At 37.7% G+C, this 17,102-nt stretch overlaps 2 long non-coding RNA genes across 2 annotated transcripts; one reads left to right on the forward strand and one right to left on the reverse strand.

The window, feature by feature from the left end:
* Positions 1-195: 195 nt before the first annotated feature.
* Positions 196-11,151, forward strand: LOC307157176. The gene is made up of 6 exons (XR_013820885.1): positions 196-378; positions 2,270-2,367; positions 3,595-3,658; positions 4,440-4,517; positions 9,324-9,412; positions 10,675-11,151. It is a non-coding gene; the product is annotated as an uncharacterized lncRNA (long non-coding RNA).
* LOC307157178 lies at positions 11,151-13,289 on the reverse strand. The gene is made up of 3 exons (XR_013820887.1): positions 12,918-13,289; positions 12,113-12,220; positions 11,151-11,703 (listed from the first exon to the last, which is right to left on the reverse strand). It is a non-coding gene; the product is annotated as an uncharacterized lncRNA (long non-coding RNA).
* Positions 13,290-17,102: the final 3,813 nt, after the last annotated feature.

The raw sequence follows: 17,102 nt of genomic DNA on the forward strand, positions 1-17,102 counted from the left end.
TATATATATATATACAAAATACCAGGCTTTCTTATTCAAAGGCAAACCACTATTTTCTGCGCCACAGAGCTTGTCTAATGCATCTGTGGGATTTAAACATGTCTCAGATGTGATCTCTCCACTATAATCCGACAGTAAAGTGCAGTTCTTCACCCGCTCCACTAGGCGGCAGAAGCGGGTTTCTCCTTCAGTCTGACGCTTCTGCTGCTTGACAACATGACGCTTGATGACAATCACAACAACACGTGCAGATCCTGCAGATGAGAAGATGACAACTCTTAATGTTACTTTAACAGCACATATTCCAGCTCAACTGCAAATAAAACCGACACACAGACGGATAAAGTGAGGGAACCGAGTATGTCACAAGACTCACCTGTAAGTAACTTTTAGCATGAAGTCAATTTCTCTTGTCAATTGACTTGCACGCACTATATTGCAAGTCAGTCGCTAGTTGTAGCGTTACCTTTTTAATCTGTGAATGAATCGCCCTCTGATATTCACTCTATAAAGTGGAATAAGAAGGACTCAGTTGATATCGCAGTCGTTTCTGGATGTATGTGAGAGTCAGCAGGAGTTGTGTCTTGTGTGAAGCTCTGATGTTCTCCTGCTGCTTCAGGCTCTTCTTCTACTTCCTGTTATGACTGGGATATGAGAGTGAAACACTGCCTTTAAAATGGTATCTTAATTAAAATGTCATAATATTACTACAAGCACGAAACAATAAAGTAAAGAGCAGTGACTAGACACTTTACAATTGGTTTTCTTTGCATAGCATTTCTAATATTGTTCTGATGTTTTGTAAGTCTGGCTTTCTTTGAATGGGGAGTTTTTCGTTCTGTGTGTTCAGGGTTTTCATAATTGTGTGGCCTGTAAGACAGTCATTGAATCAATAGCATCATGAGATGACTTTCTTTACAACCTGCACTCTTGCTGAACTCATTGTCAGAACTTTAGATAAACAAATGAACCGGTAGTTCATTTCGTTGTGGTCTTTAACGTTAAGTCTTGTTATTTGACAGTTATGAAGGCTATAATGAAGGTCATCCTCTATGAAGGTTTATCACAGACTTTGTTTACATTCTGCTCTTGTTGAACTCACTGTCAGACTTTTAGAAGAACGAGTGAATCAGTTGTTTTGCATTGCCTTTATAATCTTTGAATGAATCGCACTCTGATATTCATATTATGAAGTAAGAATCATGTTTTTTCTGTCGTTGCAGTCTTACCTTAGGTAAAATAGGCTACTATTATAGGTACCTATAATCTATTAAATAACTACCTATGACCTGTTAACACTTAGATTTGTGATCTTATTTTTCTTTATTAATTGTTAATGGTGAATTAAACCTAATCATGACCTTAAAAGTTCCAAATAATGTAGAAATTGCATTGAACAAAAAAAAAATCTGTCCGTTCTTTTTTGGTCAGCACTCACAACTGAAGGAGGGTGTTTGTTTCTATTTCTTATGTTCCTGGAGTTCTTTTATCAAGTTTATTTAGGTAGGGACAGATACAAATAACATAGATAAGCTTAACAGTCATCCGATGTATGTATCATCGTGTTTTTAGCTAAAGCTAATTCACGACACTTGTCCCTAGTAGGGCATTTTGATAAAAAAAATACAGTCTAACATTAGCAAAAAAAAAAGAAATACAATATAAGGAAATAAAAAGGACAAAAAATATACAGGGAGGGCAAAGTGTAAAGACTAAATGTGAGAACAATATTGTTCTTGAATTAACCATGATTTGGCGGGGTTTTTTAAGGTGGCTAATGTCGGGATATATTTCAAGTGGTCTGGCAGAGAATTCTATAATTTAGCCCCTCTTACTGAAAAGGCAGCCTGGGCAAATTATGTTCTGCGAAAAGGGATACTACAATTGCCTTTTGACGCTGATCGGGTGGTGGATCTGGTACTTTGCTGTCTTGATATTGTTTTACAAAGCGGTAGTGGGGCAGCGCCATTTAAGCATTTGAAGACCAGTTTAACCAGATGCAGGGAGATAAAATTATCCTCTTTTTGTCCAGAACTTTCTGTGGCCTGTAAGACAGCACCTTAATTATAAGGACAGTAGATTGAACCAAAATATTATTATTGATTCAGCATTCATACTATGTATTATATATTTTACACTGTACAGCTTTAGGACTTCAATTTTTGTAGTCAATTACATTTAGCCTAACTATTATATAGACTAACTTTTAGATTTTGATGTTTTAGTTATTCAGTATGTAGTAATTTTTGTGTTTGTGTTTCCTCTACAGAATACAGGATGTGTTTGGAGCGTCCAGTCATCAGAAGCAGAGTTCTGGGACGTGTGGACAGACATTCACTGTAATGATGGACTTCTGCTGATGGACAGGTAAGACTTCTAATGTGTGAATGCTGTTGTTTGGCGCTAAACATGTAGGTTCCCATCATTTTCTTTTTGGAGGGTCGCCCCTTTAAAAAGCAAATGATGGGAACCTAAATAGGTGGGGAAGGGACGGTGGGCCAAAATTTTTAGTCAGCTAAATTTATTTTCATTGTATCAAGAAGCATAACCGCTGCTGGACATTGTGACGGGGTTCGGGGGGGGACCCGAAACAGCCCCGCCCCTTCACACATACACCATTCACTCGTATCGCGGAGATCTGACTGGGATCAAACCAGCAACCTCTGAAACCGTGAGGCAGCGCTCTTACCTATGAGCCACAGATCTCTTGCTGAGACATGTGCTGGAACTTATATTTCACTTTTCTCCTGGATGAGGCCTGTGATTTTACAATAAATCATGCCGAGGTGGGGATTGAACCCACGCTTCCAGCGCAACCTTGTCCCCAAATAACATGTGTTTAGCCACTTGCACCACTGTGGCTTTCACGCTGAGAGTTGGTGTTTTTGGCCATTTTGTTCGATATAATCACAACAATTTAACACAAGCAAGAATGGGATTTGAACTCAGATCTACTTGATTAAAGCCCAACGCTCTGTCAACTGAACCACTGAGTCTGTTTAGTGAAAAGATGCTCTGGATGAATTTTTATTGAAACTTTAAAGAGACATGCTGGAACTAAATCATGCTGAGGTGGGGTTTGAACTCATGTCTCTAGTGCAACCTATCAGCCGAGAACATGTGTTTAGCCACTTGCGCCACTGTGGCTTTCACACTGAGAGTCGGTGTTTTTTTCAGATTTGAACTTGGATCTCCTTGATTAAAGCCCAATGCTTTATCAACTGAACCACTGAGTCTGTTGAGATGAAAGGTGTTATGGATGGGTTTTTATTAAGAGTTTTGTTTTATTTGATGGAAAAGTCAGCAGTTTGGGATGTGAACCCAGACTCTCATGTTTGAAGGCAATTGATTATCCTCTGCACCACAGAAGTGCTGATGAATCATGGCTTGTTTTTTTGCAATTTTTGTCTTGACATTTCTTAGACGTTTTCATTTTCTTGCATCTTTGTTTTCCAAGTGGTCAATTTTGGCAGGTTTATAAATATGATTCACCTAATCATTTCTAGCATTATTTTGTGTTTATTTGTATGAAATAATTTCAATGTTTCGACTGTATTTGAGCAACTTTTTAATGTTTTTGTTTTTTATTCTTAGGACAGCAGAGCAGAGATGGGAAAGTAAGGGAGTGTGATCAACACATGTCGGGACTCTAACACCGGTGAGTCTACAGCTCTTATAATGTAACTCTGATTCATGCAGCTTTGAAACTTTTACCAATCGTTTGTTTGAATCAGTGGTTCAGAGCACACGTCAAACTGGCATTTGATTGCTGCAAAACAATGCTTCGCCACTTCATACTGTTTAGAAGAGAGGTCTTCAATCCTGCTCCTGGAGGGCCACTGTCCTGCAGAGTTTAGTTCCAACCTGCTTCAGCACACCTGCCTTAGAATATTCAAGCGATTCTGAAGAGCCTGATGAGCTGATTCAGGTGTGTTTGATTAGGGTTGGAACTAAACTTTGCAGGACAGTGAGCTCCAGGAGCAGGATTGAAGACCTCTGGTTTAGAAACATGTTTCACCACTAGGTGGCGTTAACCTGGTAAACTCATGAACCAGCAGCTAATATAGAGTTTTAACTGATCTCAGGTCACTTTTATAGGTTAGTCTCAGTTTTAGTGACAAATGTGTGTAGAAAAATGGAGAGTGAAAGTTAATTGTATTTTACTGGCCTGATTAGCCAAGCCCTCCTAAAAACACACAAAACAAGCCTTACAAATTAATACAACACTTCACACTTCATATTTAATGGGATTTAATGATTTGTACATTTATTTAATAACAATGGAAACATCTGCAATCGGTTTGTAAAAGGTGTCAATACATGTTTGCACTGCATTCTTATTACATTTACCTGACCAGCAGGACTCGTCAACTTAATTATTTAAAACAAAGAATTATACACACTTTCCCACTCACTACCTTTTTTATGTTCTCGAACAGACAGAAAAAGACATTCTCCTACGCTCCGGGTTAGAAGAGGTCATGGACAATCACCCGACACAGTCTAAACTGTGAGCGGTAAGAACGTCTTGTTTTCCCACATGCTGTTTAGGCAGATAAACCTCAGTTTACGTGACTTAAGTTCAAACAGACATCATCAGAAGGTGACATACTGAAATAGGGCCTGTCCCAATACCAACACTTGAGTCTGATGTATTTCCTGTATTTGGCCCAAGTGTTTGTGAAGATCGTGTGTGTGTGGAATTTTTTCTTATTCAATGGGGCACACTTGCATCATAGTGGTGTAAAATTAAGTAAAGTTTTTACAGAGCTTTAATAACACTTGCAACACTTAGCACTTTTAAATGTCTGTTCAGTCGTCCCTATGTAACAGACAACACATTTAGTAATTGTGATGCTTCTAGTATTATAAAGCAGTTGCAGACGTTTAAAAAAACACCAACAAAATGTGCACTTTACCAAAGCAAATTTTATGTAACATCTAATTAAAGTTTTTCTCAACATCTTGAGATTTTGGGCTGTTGAGTTCCATGATGAATGATGGGATACGCTTTAAATATCGATCTGATATGGTATTAGAGATAATGTGGATTTAGTGTCCATTAAGGGCAATGAGCTTTGGCATTTATTAGACCCAGGACAGTCTTGTACATTTAACTTCCTGTCAAGTGGCCAAGACTGCAAGTGTGTGTATTGGGACAGGCCAATAATCAACTTCATGAGGTAGGTTGTGAGTACAAGCAAGGCTTCATCAGTGAGGATATGGTGAAGAACCACCTTCCTCCACCCAGAGATGACACACTCATCCTCCTCCCATGATTCAGTTCTCATGCAAACCTGTATTTCTTGATCCTGCTCCAGCAACTGCACATTTTTGTCTCCCTTATTTAATACATCTGATCTGATTCAAATCATCAACACGTTTTCAGAGCTGCATGAACTAAAACTGCTTTTAAATAAGAGAGACAAAACAAATGTGCAGCACTGTGGTTCCCAGGACTGGAGTTGAGCTCTACAAACAGTCATCACTGTAGATTGTTGTGGAAATTCTTTCTAGACTTTAAACAATAATTGGAAGACAGCTGGAAATTTCAAAAGTTATAAAGATCTTTATTTCTTGCAAGAAAGGCCGTTCACACATCAGTCAGCGTCTGATATGTGAAGCGCAAGGGGTTAGTTCCCTTTGCCATGGTTATATACCCCTAACACATCCTGGGTAGGCTACATCAGGTCTTGTTTACCTTAAAAGGAAACATCTTTGTTCAAGATCTCTTGTCTAACATAAATTCTATCTAGACAGAACAATACCATGTCTGCTAAAGGTTCCTGTTTTTTAGCTGCTGCTCAAATTCACACATTTTGCCTATCTTTAGTTCGATCCAAGCTGCGCACACATTTTTCACACTTGAAGTACTCTTAGTTAGTCTCTTTGCTACTAAGTCGTCTATCACCCAGAACATTTCGTTCCTGTAAGCTTGTCTTAACTTATGCATTTCTAAAACTTGGTTACATATCTTTAATATTGTGCTTTTAGCTTATATGATTATATTTCTTTAAATGCTTATGAGTAAAAAAATGAATGTTCAACGTTAATACAAGTTGTACACACCCAGAAGTAAAAACACATCTAAAAGTAAAAGAACACATCTAAATGTAAAATTTCCATTACAAGATCCACTCCAACAGAAGTCATCTAATAAGAAAAAAAATCAAGCGGTTATTACCAGATGTTGCATTGATTTGAAAGTGCATGATCCCATAAATGCTGTATTATTCAGTCAGTAAAACAAATTTTAGGACAAATAATTTATCATCCATGACCTGTTTGCAGATTACTTGTCTCCATGGCCAAACATTTCTGCAATAATTTGCATTGACCGATATTATACTTCATAGAAATTTAAATTTCAGGTTGTTTAACTGTGTTTAAATGCGGTCTAAAATCATCTCTGGCTCATAGAGACACATTCTCTGCCTGCAATGGCTAAATGAATCATGTTTGAACAAATCAGTTGAATGAATGATTCTTGAGTCACTCACTTGTTTCGTTACTGAATGAATCTCACTTTATCGCCAACTACTGGCGTCTCGATGTATCCTGCAGAAAGAGTCGATGTAAAATCTCCAGCAATAATCTGACAGTCTGTCTGGAACTCACACACAAAAGTCCCAGTGCTGTTGGACTGAATATCAACTTCTGAGCTTACTGATGTATTACTATAATGTATCTGCTGTGTGTAAATGTATATATGTCCGTGGATTTCTACCCTTAAGGAGGCAATTTAGGTACAATCCCAATTAAATTAATTCTCTACTACAAGACGTGAAAGCGACAGAGCTTTTACCATGTGCAGGTGTTTAAAACGCATGTCCTCCTACATCTGCCGTTTTCATTTATTATTGCAGACTCACTTATTGTCCACAAGGGGGAGCAGCGGACACACTATTCTGATCTGATCTCAGCCTGGGTCTGTTTAATCAGTAAATAGACACTATTAGACACAACATTTTAGTCGTGATATCAGCCATTGCACTGGTTTATAGATTTAGACAGTCATTTTGATAAATAATAATAATAGTACTGAATTGTCTTGATCTGTCCTATGTTTCAAATACCCAATCATGCTTTATTATAAAAACTGCTTAAACCTACTTGAACTGACACAACAACACGAGGGCATTGTACTTTAACTGTGAACAAACATGATGCATATCATTATAAATAACTATAGACAGACAAACAGCAACTTTAAACATACAAAACAACTTACAAAAAGAAGAAAATCGAACCGTATTTTATGTGTTTACACTTTCAACACATGTTTGAGTTCAACACATTTCATCTGTTTTACACCATCAGTTGAGAGCTGATCTGGTTCATTTTCTAAAACTGGTAGATCTATGTTGCTCTGCTGGTCGGGACCGTGACAAAATCATAGATATTTCGGAAAATATATGAAATGGATATTTCAGCCTCACCTACAACTGGCCGCCGCCTCGATCATGCCGTTTCAAACTGAAGTGCAGTTTTCCATCCGCTCCTCTAGGCGGCGTCAGCGAGTTTCAGGTTCAGTCTGACAGCTTCTGATGCTTGACAACATGACGCCTGTTACAGTGGCCACAACACGTGCACACCGTTTAAACTATATAAACTGCAGATGACAGTATTTTAATGTCACTCAACGACACATATTTCAGCCCATAAACAAACAAATCACACACACGCTGCGATAAACTTCAGGAAGCAAAGATGTCACGCGAGCGACTCAACTGTCATGTAAGTAAACTCTACAGATAAAGTGCTTTTCTCTTGCGTTATCTTATTAAGACTTTAAGTCATTATTCTCTGCTCTTAAGTCATTATTTAAGTGTTTAATTAGCTATGTGTTGTTGCTTTCTTCTGATATTTCATAGCAGGGCTCATGTCAGTTTATTTATACTCATATTGTGATGATTGAATGTTGCATTTATTGTGACTATAAAATGAACGAACATGAACTAAAACGCACTAAACGTTCATTTCGTTGTGGTCTTTAACGTTAAGTCTTGTTATTTGACAGTTATGAAGGCTATAATGAAGGTCATCCTCTATGAAGGTTTATCACAGACTTTGTTTACATTCTGCTCTTGTTGAACTCACTGTCAGACTTTTAGAAGAACGAGTGAATCAGTTGTTTTGCATTGCCTTTATAATCTTTGAATGAATCGCACTCTGATATTCATATTATGAAGTAAGAATCATGTTTTTTCTGTCGTTGCAGTCTTACCTTAGGTAAAAATACTCTATTATAGGTACCTATAATCTATTAAATAACTACCTATGACCTGTTAACACTTAGATTTGTGATCTTATTTTTCTTTATTAATTGTTAATGGTGAATTAAACCTAATCATGACCTTAAAAGTTCCAAATAATGTAGAAATTGCATTTAACAAAAAAAAAAATCTGTCCGTTCTTTTTTGGTCAGCACTCACAACTGAAGGAGGGTGTTTGTTTCTATTTCTTATGTTCCTGGAGTTCTTTTATCAAGTTTATTTAGGTAGGGACAGATACAAATAACATAGATAAGCTTAACAGTCATCCGATGTATGTATCATCGTGTTTTTAGTTAAAGCTAATTCACGACACTTGTCCCTAGTAGGGCATTTTGATAAAAAATACAGTCTAACATTAGCAAAAAAAAAAAGAACAAAAAAAAAGAAATACAACATAAGGAAATAAAAAGGACAAAAAATATACAGGGAGGGCAAAGTGTAAAGACTAAATGTGAGAACAATATTGTTCTTGAATTAACCATGATTTGGCGGGGTTTTTTAAGGTGGCTAATGTCGGGATATATTTCAAGTGGTCTGGCAGAGAATTCTATAATTTAGCCCCTCTTACTGAAAAGGCAGCCTGGGCAAATTATGTTCTGCGAAAAGGGATACTACAATTGCCTTTTGACGCTGATCGGGTGGTGGATCTGGTACTTTGCTGTCTTGATATTGTTTTACAAAGCGGTAGTGGGGCAGCGCCATTTAAGCATTTGAAGACCAGTTTAACCAGATGCAGGGAGATAAAATTAGCTAAACTTAAAATCTTATATTTACTTTGAATTTGGCAGTGATGGTACCTTATCCTCTTTTTCTCCAGAACTTTCTGTGGCCTGTAAGACAGCAGCTTAATTATAAGGACAGTAGATTGAACCAAAATATTATTATTGATTCAGCATTCATATTATATATTTTACACTGTACAGCTTTAGGACTTCAATTTTTGTAGTCAATTACATTTAGCCTAACTATTATATAGACTAACTTTTAGATTTTGATGTTTTAGTTATTCAGTATGTAGTAATGTTTGTGTTTGTGTTTCCTCTACAGAATACAGGATGTGTTTGGAGCGTCCAGTCATCAGAAGCAGAGCTCTGGACAGACATTCACTGTAATGATGGACTTCTGCTGATGGACAGGTAAGACTTCTAATGTGTGAATGCTGTTGTTTGGCGCTAAACATGTAGGTTCCCATCATTTTCTTTTTGGAGGGTCGTCCCTTTAAAGAGCAAATGATGGGAACCTAAATAGGTGGGGAAGGGACGGTGGGCCAAAATTTTTAGTCAGCTAAATTTTTTTTCATTGTATCAAGAAGCATAACCGCTGCTGGACAGTGTGACGGGGTTCGGGGGGGGACCCGAAACATCCCCGCCCCTTCACACATACACCATTCACTCGTATCGCGGAGATCTGACTGGGATCAAACCAGCAACCTCTGAAACCGTGAGGCAGCGCTCTTACCTATGAGCCACAGATCTCTTGCTGAGACTTGTGCTGGAACTTATATTTCACTTTTCTCCTGGATGAGGCCTGTGATTTTACAATAAATAATGCCGAGGTGGGGATTGAACCCACGCTTCCAGTGCAACCTTGTCCCCAAATAACATGTGTTTAGCCACTTGCACCACTGTGGCTTTTACGCTTTTTATTGGTGTCTAGGGCCTTTTCTTTGATATAACTATCAATAACAATTTAATTTAAATTGTTGGGAGCGCAGACTGAGGTGAGATTTGAACCTTAACTTCAGCACACTCTTACCATCACAGAACGTGTGTTTAGCCACTTGCACCACTGTGGCTTTCACACTGAGAGTTGGTGTTTTGGCCACTTTGTTTGAAATAATGACAACAATTTAACACAAGCAAGAGAGAGATTTGAACTCGGGTCTCCTTGATTAAAGCCCAATGCTTTATCAACTGAACCACTGCATCTGTTCTGTAGATTCAGCAGTGTGGATGGAAGAGGATTTATTGAAAGCTTGTAAATAATGAAATACATTCACAAATGTGGGAATTGAACCCAGTCTTTCATGTATGACAGGCAAGCAATCATCCACTGAGCCACATACTTTGTGAAATTTAACACCACCAGTAATGAGATTTAAACTCATCTCCATGATTGAAAGTCAAAGTGTTTTCTCCAATGCCACTGAGTCTGGGGCGTTAAAGTGTGTTGTTTGATGGGTTTTATTGAGCTTTGTTTTACATGGTACAAATAGTGTGGGATTTGAACCAAGACAAAAGACAAGAGTTTATCCTCTGAGCCACAGACCAGCACATACTGCATTTTACTGTTTTGTAGGGCAGTATTTGTTCCCCACATTTTTACATCTAATTTCTATAAAATGATCTGTGTTTGTTTGTTTAAAATAACATCTGATGTATATTCATTTTATTTATAGATCACAGATGAGAAAGCAATGGTGGACAATCAAGACATGACTGGCCTCGATCCGATTGGTCTACATTCTTAAAAGCAATTTAGCCACTACCTTCTCTACTACAGAATTTGCTCTTTGTTGTCAGTATAAACACTGTTCTCTCATTGGAACTAAATATACTGATCTCTTTATGCAGATAAAAATAATACTAGCATGTACTTCAAGCCAAAGGTGGACTTAAAACTTATGAATAAAAAAGACAAATCATCCAATTCGATTCATTCATTTATTATTAGTTTCCTTGTTTCAGAAAGTGGTAAGGACAGTGCTGGTTATGACATCACAAATCAACATATGAACATTCATTAGGCACAGTATTATTTACATTTCCAAAATTTAAACATATATGTGAACCGCTACTACAATTAGCAATGTCTAAAAATCATTTGAATTCAAATTAAAGTCAATTTATTTTCATAAACAAATTGAGTGGAGTTTTTAACATAAAGGAGTTACACAGTTATTTGATTGAAAGGTAATTCTTGCTGACACATTCAACTGCTCAAATGAAATTGTTACATTCAATTTGATAACTTACTATTAAATCTGCCACTGTCTGTCTCTAGATCAGTGGATAAATGTTTGGATTTGCAGCTTATTTCCAACTGTGGTCCAGGTGGCGCCACTTTCAGTTCAGAACAAGGGATTCATCCATCCATTCATTCCCTTTCACTTACATCTCCTGTTGTTTCATGGAAGAAGACGACGTACAGGTTTGGAATGACATGATGTAGAATTTTCATTTTGGGTGAACTATGTCTGCACAGTTGTGTGCATGTCTGAGGGTTATACTGATGTAATTTAGAAATAAACAGTACCAGGATCAGGAATGTGAAAAAATAAAAGGATACATGGAGAGGACGAGGCCCGCACAGATAAATGAGGACAGAATTCCACACATAGATCCCAAGGTCAGGGCGTAGTGGGAGAGAGACGTCTGTGGGGGATGTGCTGCCCTTCAAATAAAGATACACAGAGCCAAAGGGTCCCCTAGATGAAAATAAAACAAGGCATCTCAAAAGACTGGCATTCTATGCAGATTATAAGGATAACTAATCAGAGCATCCTGATACTCTGGGAGAGAGACTGACTGGGGAGAGATAGAGATTTCCCAGAGATGGAATCTGTAAAAGTTTCACACAGAGATAAAGGGAATGGAAGGGGGAAGTATTTCCATGGCAGGGTCTATGTGGCTTATATCCAGAGCATAAAAGGTGCCAGCTGTGTGTGTGTGTGTGTGTGTGTGTGTGTGTGTGTGTGTGTAAAATGTGGCCATTTTATACCTACCAACAGTGTTTTAAAGTGGACTTCCTAACAATAGTTCAGGAGGTGCTTGTGCATAAAATGGAAATGAAATGGCTATGGAAAAGCTAATGGTACTATATAAATAGCTGCTTACCTCAATCACTCCAATTCCTCTGTCATCCCTCCATCGCCCTCCCTTCCTCTCCATAATTTCGTCCCAAGGGGAACCAGGAAGCCACACCTGTCTGCCTTTTCCATATTTCTGAAATACATTTTACAATTTATTCTGATACAAACCATTATTAATGAATTACCATTTATGGATGCATTTCACCCAAAACTTAAAAAAAAAAAAAAAAACATATATTATTGTGAAATCATTTTGAAGTATTTTATATATATATATATATATATTTTTTTTTTTTTTTTTTTTTTTTTTTTTTTTTAATGATCTATGATCCTTCTTAAATGATCTTTCTTAAATCCTGGTTTGGTGCTCGAGAAACATTTATTCTTATTATCAATGTTGAAAACAGTTGTGCTGCTTAATATTTTTTTGTGGAAACTGGGATAATTTTCTTTAGGATACTTTGATGTTCAAAAGAGTATCATTAATGTGAAATATAAATATTTTGTTGCATCATTATAAATGTTTTTACTGTAACTTTTAATCAATTTAATGCATCCTTGCTGAATAAAAGTATTAAATGACAATTTAGACAACTTTACAGCTCAAAATAGATATTTTTCATAATGTAAGGACTTTAAAAATCCTACTGCCATTGTGGGATGTTCGTTGACTTAAAATAATTTAAAAACAATTTTCTGTAGTGTCATCGATGTTGTGCCACAAATGATACTGATTTGTATCGTACTAGGAACATTCTTTGACGTCTGTGGAATGTGAATGATCGATCATTCTTCTGTCTTATGAGTTCCTCTTTGACTGTGTGCATTACCTCAAAGCAGCAGACTGGAAGTGGCCTCTGGCAGGCCCACACCTACACTTCCCATTTCCTCCTATAGAAACGCAGGGATCGACCAACAACTGTTTCTGTGGAAGCTCCCATTTGGCAGCTTCCTGGGCCACTCCCAATCTGTGAATAAACAACGTTTCTGAGTCTAACTAATGGGCGTCTGAAGACCCCCAACCCTACAAAAAAATCTTTTTCCGCTTCATCCTGCTCTTTCCTTCCTCCCGTGACCTTCTTTAGGTATTATGCACTTGAAGTTTCGAATGTATGCTAAACACTCCTTTTGGGTCACAATGATCTCTTAAAGTCAGGGACAGGCTAATAATAACACAGACCAACTGCATCCTTCTTTCAGACATACCCAGACCAGGACAGGGACCCATCAAAAGCGACCCAACCCAACGAGGGAGCCACATTGTCATGAAGAGGGCTGGTGTAAATCTCCTGTCCTGGCTCCATCACCTCAGCATGAGGCTCTACAGTAGCATTCTGAGATAATCTACAGGCTTTGGGGTATCAGTCCAGAGGCAGATAGATGATCCTTCTACAGGTCAAAGGTCATATCTGAACACCTACACACTGATTGTTTACTTGGAAAAGTTAAGAGTCTGTTCCACCACTGTTGTTGGTAAATGTCTTGAAATAGTCACCTCATCTCATGATGCATCACAATAATGTCACTTTCTGCCAACACCATTAGTGAAATGGCAAAATCCCATCAATAATCTTTTGTTAGTCGCATAATACAAGATATATTTACATATAAATGTACTCAAGGACATTTGTGTTAAATTTTCAGGGTTTTTTAGTCTAGACTCAAATTACTCGGAGGACTTGGAGTGCCGCTTAAAAAAATAAAATGAAGAATTATTTTTATAAAAAAAGTTAAATCTAAAAATAAAAATGTAAATGAATAAACCACTTGTTAAATGTATAATAGACATTTAAAACTTATTTAATTGTTTAAAAATATAGATAAATGTGTAACAATTACAGTATGTAAAAATCATTAAGTTGACATACAGTGTACACTATACATAAAGTTTTTTATTCATGTTAGTCAAATGTAACAAAAACAATACATTATAATCTGTGAATGCTTTATAAAAATGTGATATAAATGATATAAAAATGTGATATAAATGATATAAAAGTTATTGTTTTTTGATGGCACTCCTGTCCTCCATACAAAGGGCCTCATTCATAATCAGTGGTTCTTTCTAAGGAATGTATCAGTAATATTGCTCATATTAAGGATTTCAACTTATCAAAAAATGACTTTTACTGGGCAGATGATAAAGGTGAAAACCCCCTATAGACTTGCATTGAAGGAGGCATATCAATGGACTAGAATATCACAGAGACTTTGAGGTGGGCTCTTTTCAATTGGAAAACACCCAGCAACAACCTACAACACCATAGCAGCAACTTTTAAAGAGCAAACATCTTTCTTCAGAATATCTAAAATATATATAGTTTCACTAGGCAAGCTGTCTAATGCTCCTCTAAACTATGTATAACCAAGATATCTTTTTTTACAGTTCCACAATAATCAAAAAGTTACATGCTGTGCAGGATCTAGTAGACCTGGTGGACCTAAAAGACATTTCTTCACACACTATAAGACTTGCTCCTGCAGTAGAGACACTGATCTGACTGCCTGTCTGTTTGAAACGAGGAGGTTTAAAACACGTCGAACAAAAACAAGTGCTTTGGAGTGGAAAAAGAGGTATAAATAAACAAAGGATTTGTGGAGAGTGGAACTGTCAGCAGGAGATGAGAAATATAAACTAGTTCATACCATCGGAGGAGTTACTCGTTCAAACGCATTCTCACACACACACACAAGCTGCTTTTTTTTCTCCCGGGGATTGACTCCGGTTGGTACCAGGCTTCTGATAAGGAGGTGCAGAGTGTTCTGTGTCATGTCAACTCCTAAATCACACACTTTCAAGGATATTCTCTCACACACACGCATGCATTTATCTCACAGTAAAAGAAAGTTCAAGCAACACAGGCAAGATTATGCAAATATTATTTTAATCATTCAGAGACACCATGCAGAATGTCTTAGATCTCAACCCTGTTTTGAATCTGCAACATTCTTGTGTCATGCTGCCTGTACTCCTCTGGCCTTTTAAACTTTGATTTTTAATGCACACACAGATACACGTTGACCACCTGTGCCTCTGTTCAGTCTGTCAATTTATCTTTGTACCATAACTATCTATACTTACTGACAAACCACAAATCATCCCTCCAGGAAAACTCTGCTAAAGACTTTCCCATGTGGGAGTATGACATTCTGTTTTCTTGTCTTGAAGATTAAAAATAAGTTAAATGTTTGGCAATTTAATTTAGTGAGCAATAAATAAATGAAATACTATTTTCTCCCTGCTCCATGGTTCACAAAGTTATTTATCAGGCAGCTGTCCTGGGAGATTTTATTTTACGAAATTAAATAAATGGGTACTGCACCTGTTTAACTCAAAAACAACTCTTGTTCTTTTCCTCTAAATTGTCTCCATGATTTTCTGAGCCTAGATATGGCGGGGTCCCCAATGGCCTCTGTAAAGTGAAAAAAAATATAAATACATTATTATTAAATAGAATAACTCAACCCTATTAAATAAAATAGCTCAGCCTCACGCTCTGATACCTGTGTTATTTTGCACATTTTAATAAATAAATAAAAAGATGTCTTCATTTCAAGTGACAAAAGGGTGGGTAAATGATGACAGAATTATAATTCAATTTAAATTGTAATTTAAAATTAATTTAACTATTCCTTTAAAAACAAAAATGTCACCAACACCCTGCCCTCTGTGTCTTCTTTTCAGGATGAATCATTCAGAAATACTCAAACATCTGAAGTCACAAAACATGTTATAGGCAATCATTTCAGAAAACTGGAACATGGAATGTGAACGCTAGACATCTACAGTGCACAGTACACACTTTCCACATATCTGAAGAACACATGCCATAAATCCCAAGATAAATTCAATAAAAAAGCTTTAGAAATCGTATTCATCATGGGGGAGGCTTTCCCCTGCCTTGTCAGTGCTTGGCACGCAGTCTCAGCGCATCTAAAGAGGGAGAGTGAATGAGCGCCCGCATTCTTGGAATGCTCTTACCATTGTGGGTCTTTAATGAGGCAGGGTGAGCGCGCGCTCTCCCTGTGACAAACCGCCCGCTAACGATGGATGGGAGGCGTGAAGCCAGACGTGAGAGCACCAACCTCCAGCCTTGCGACCCCTGAGCTGTTTAGCATGCGCTCCGTCACTCGCCGCTCTGCGAAGTGTGTCAGAAGGGCTCCCTTGAAAATCCAGCTCAACAAAGTTCTCTAGTTCTACAAATGCTTTACATTACAAGATAGAGCTGGATGTGTGTGAGTGGAGTATTAATATTCTATTGTCCTGTGAGGTTAACCTTTCCAACCCAAATTATCTGAAATTGAACTGAGCCATTAACACTGAATGGTAAAATCACTGGAAACCTGTACCTACCATAGCAGGAAAAACATGTACGCGTTTCAATGGCCGTCCCTTCACCATAGTACGTCTATGGGGCAACTTTGGGCAGCTTTTGCCCCCCCCCCCCCCCCCAGAGGTACAACTTATACCCCATTGGGAGTGTGTTCTTACAGAGCCTGCCAACCCCTTCAAATGTGGCAGCCCACGTTTTTACGAAATCCTATGAGCCGTCAAAGTTCGTCGCAATGCAAAGTCTATTCAAATATCAAATTAAAAACGTCTGGACTTCCAGAGCAATACCAATATATTCACCGCATTCCTTTGCTCAGCTGCTTGCATTACGACACAATTGTGAGAATCATGGAGCATTTACACTTGATAACACACCCACGGCTCACATCTCAGCTAAACCGTAAGATAAAGAACAGAAGTGTCTTATCAATTTAAAACAATTTGATTCTCCACATAACAATGGATTCAGTCTCCAAAAGTTTCGTGCTTAAAGTGTTAAGAGCAAACAGCCTATCTTGGCATCTATTTCAGGACAGAAAGAGACGCCCAGGAAGTATGACCAACACCCATATGTTTATCTCCCTTTGTACAGCACCCAAAACATTTCCCCTCTACCATTCATAACAATCACACATGGCATGACGGGAGCTTTGTCACCGCTCTGATCTAACGTTTCCTATTG

This window comes from Squalius cephalus (genome assembly GCF_949319135.1).
Source record: "Squalius cephalus genome assembly, chromosome: 4".
Taxonomy (NCBI): domain Eukaryota; kingdom Metazoa; phylum Chordata; class Actinopteri; order Cypriniformes; family Leuciscidae; genus Squalius; species Squalius cephalus.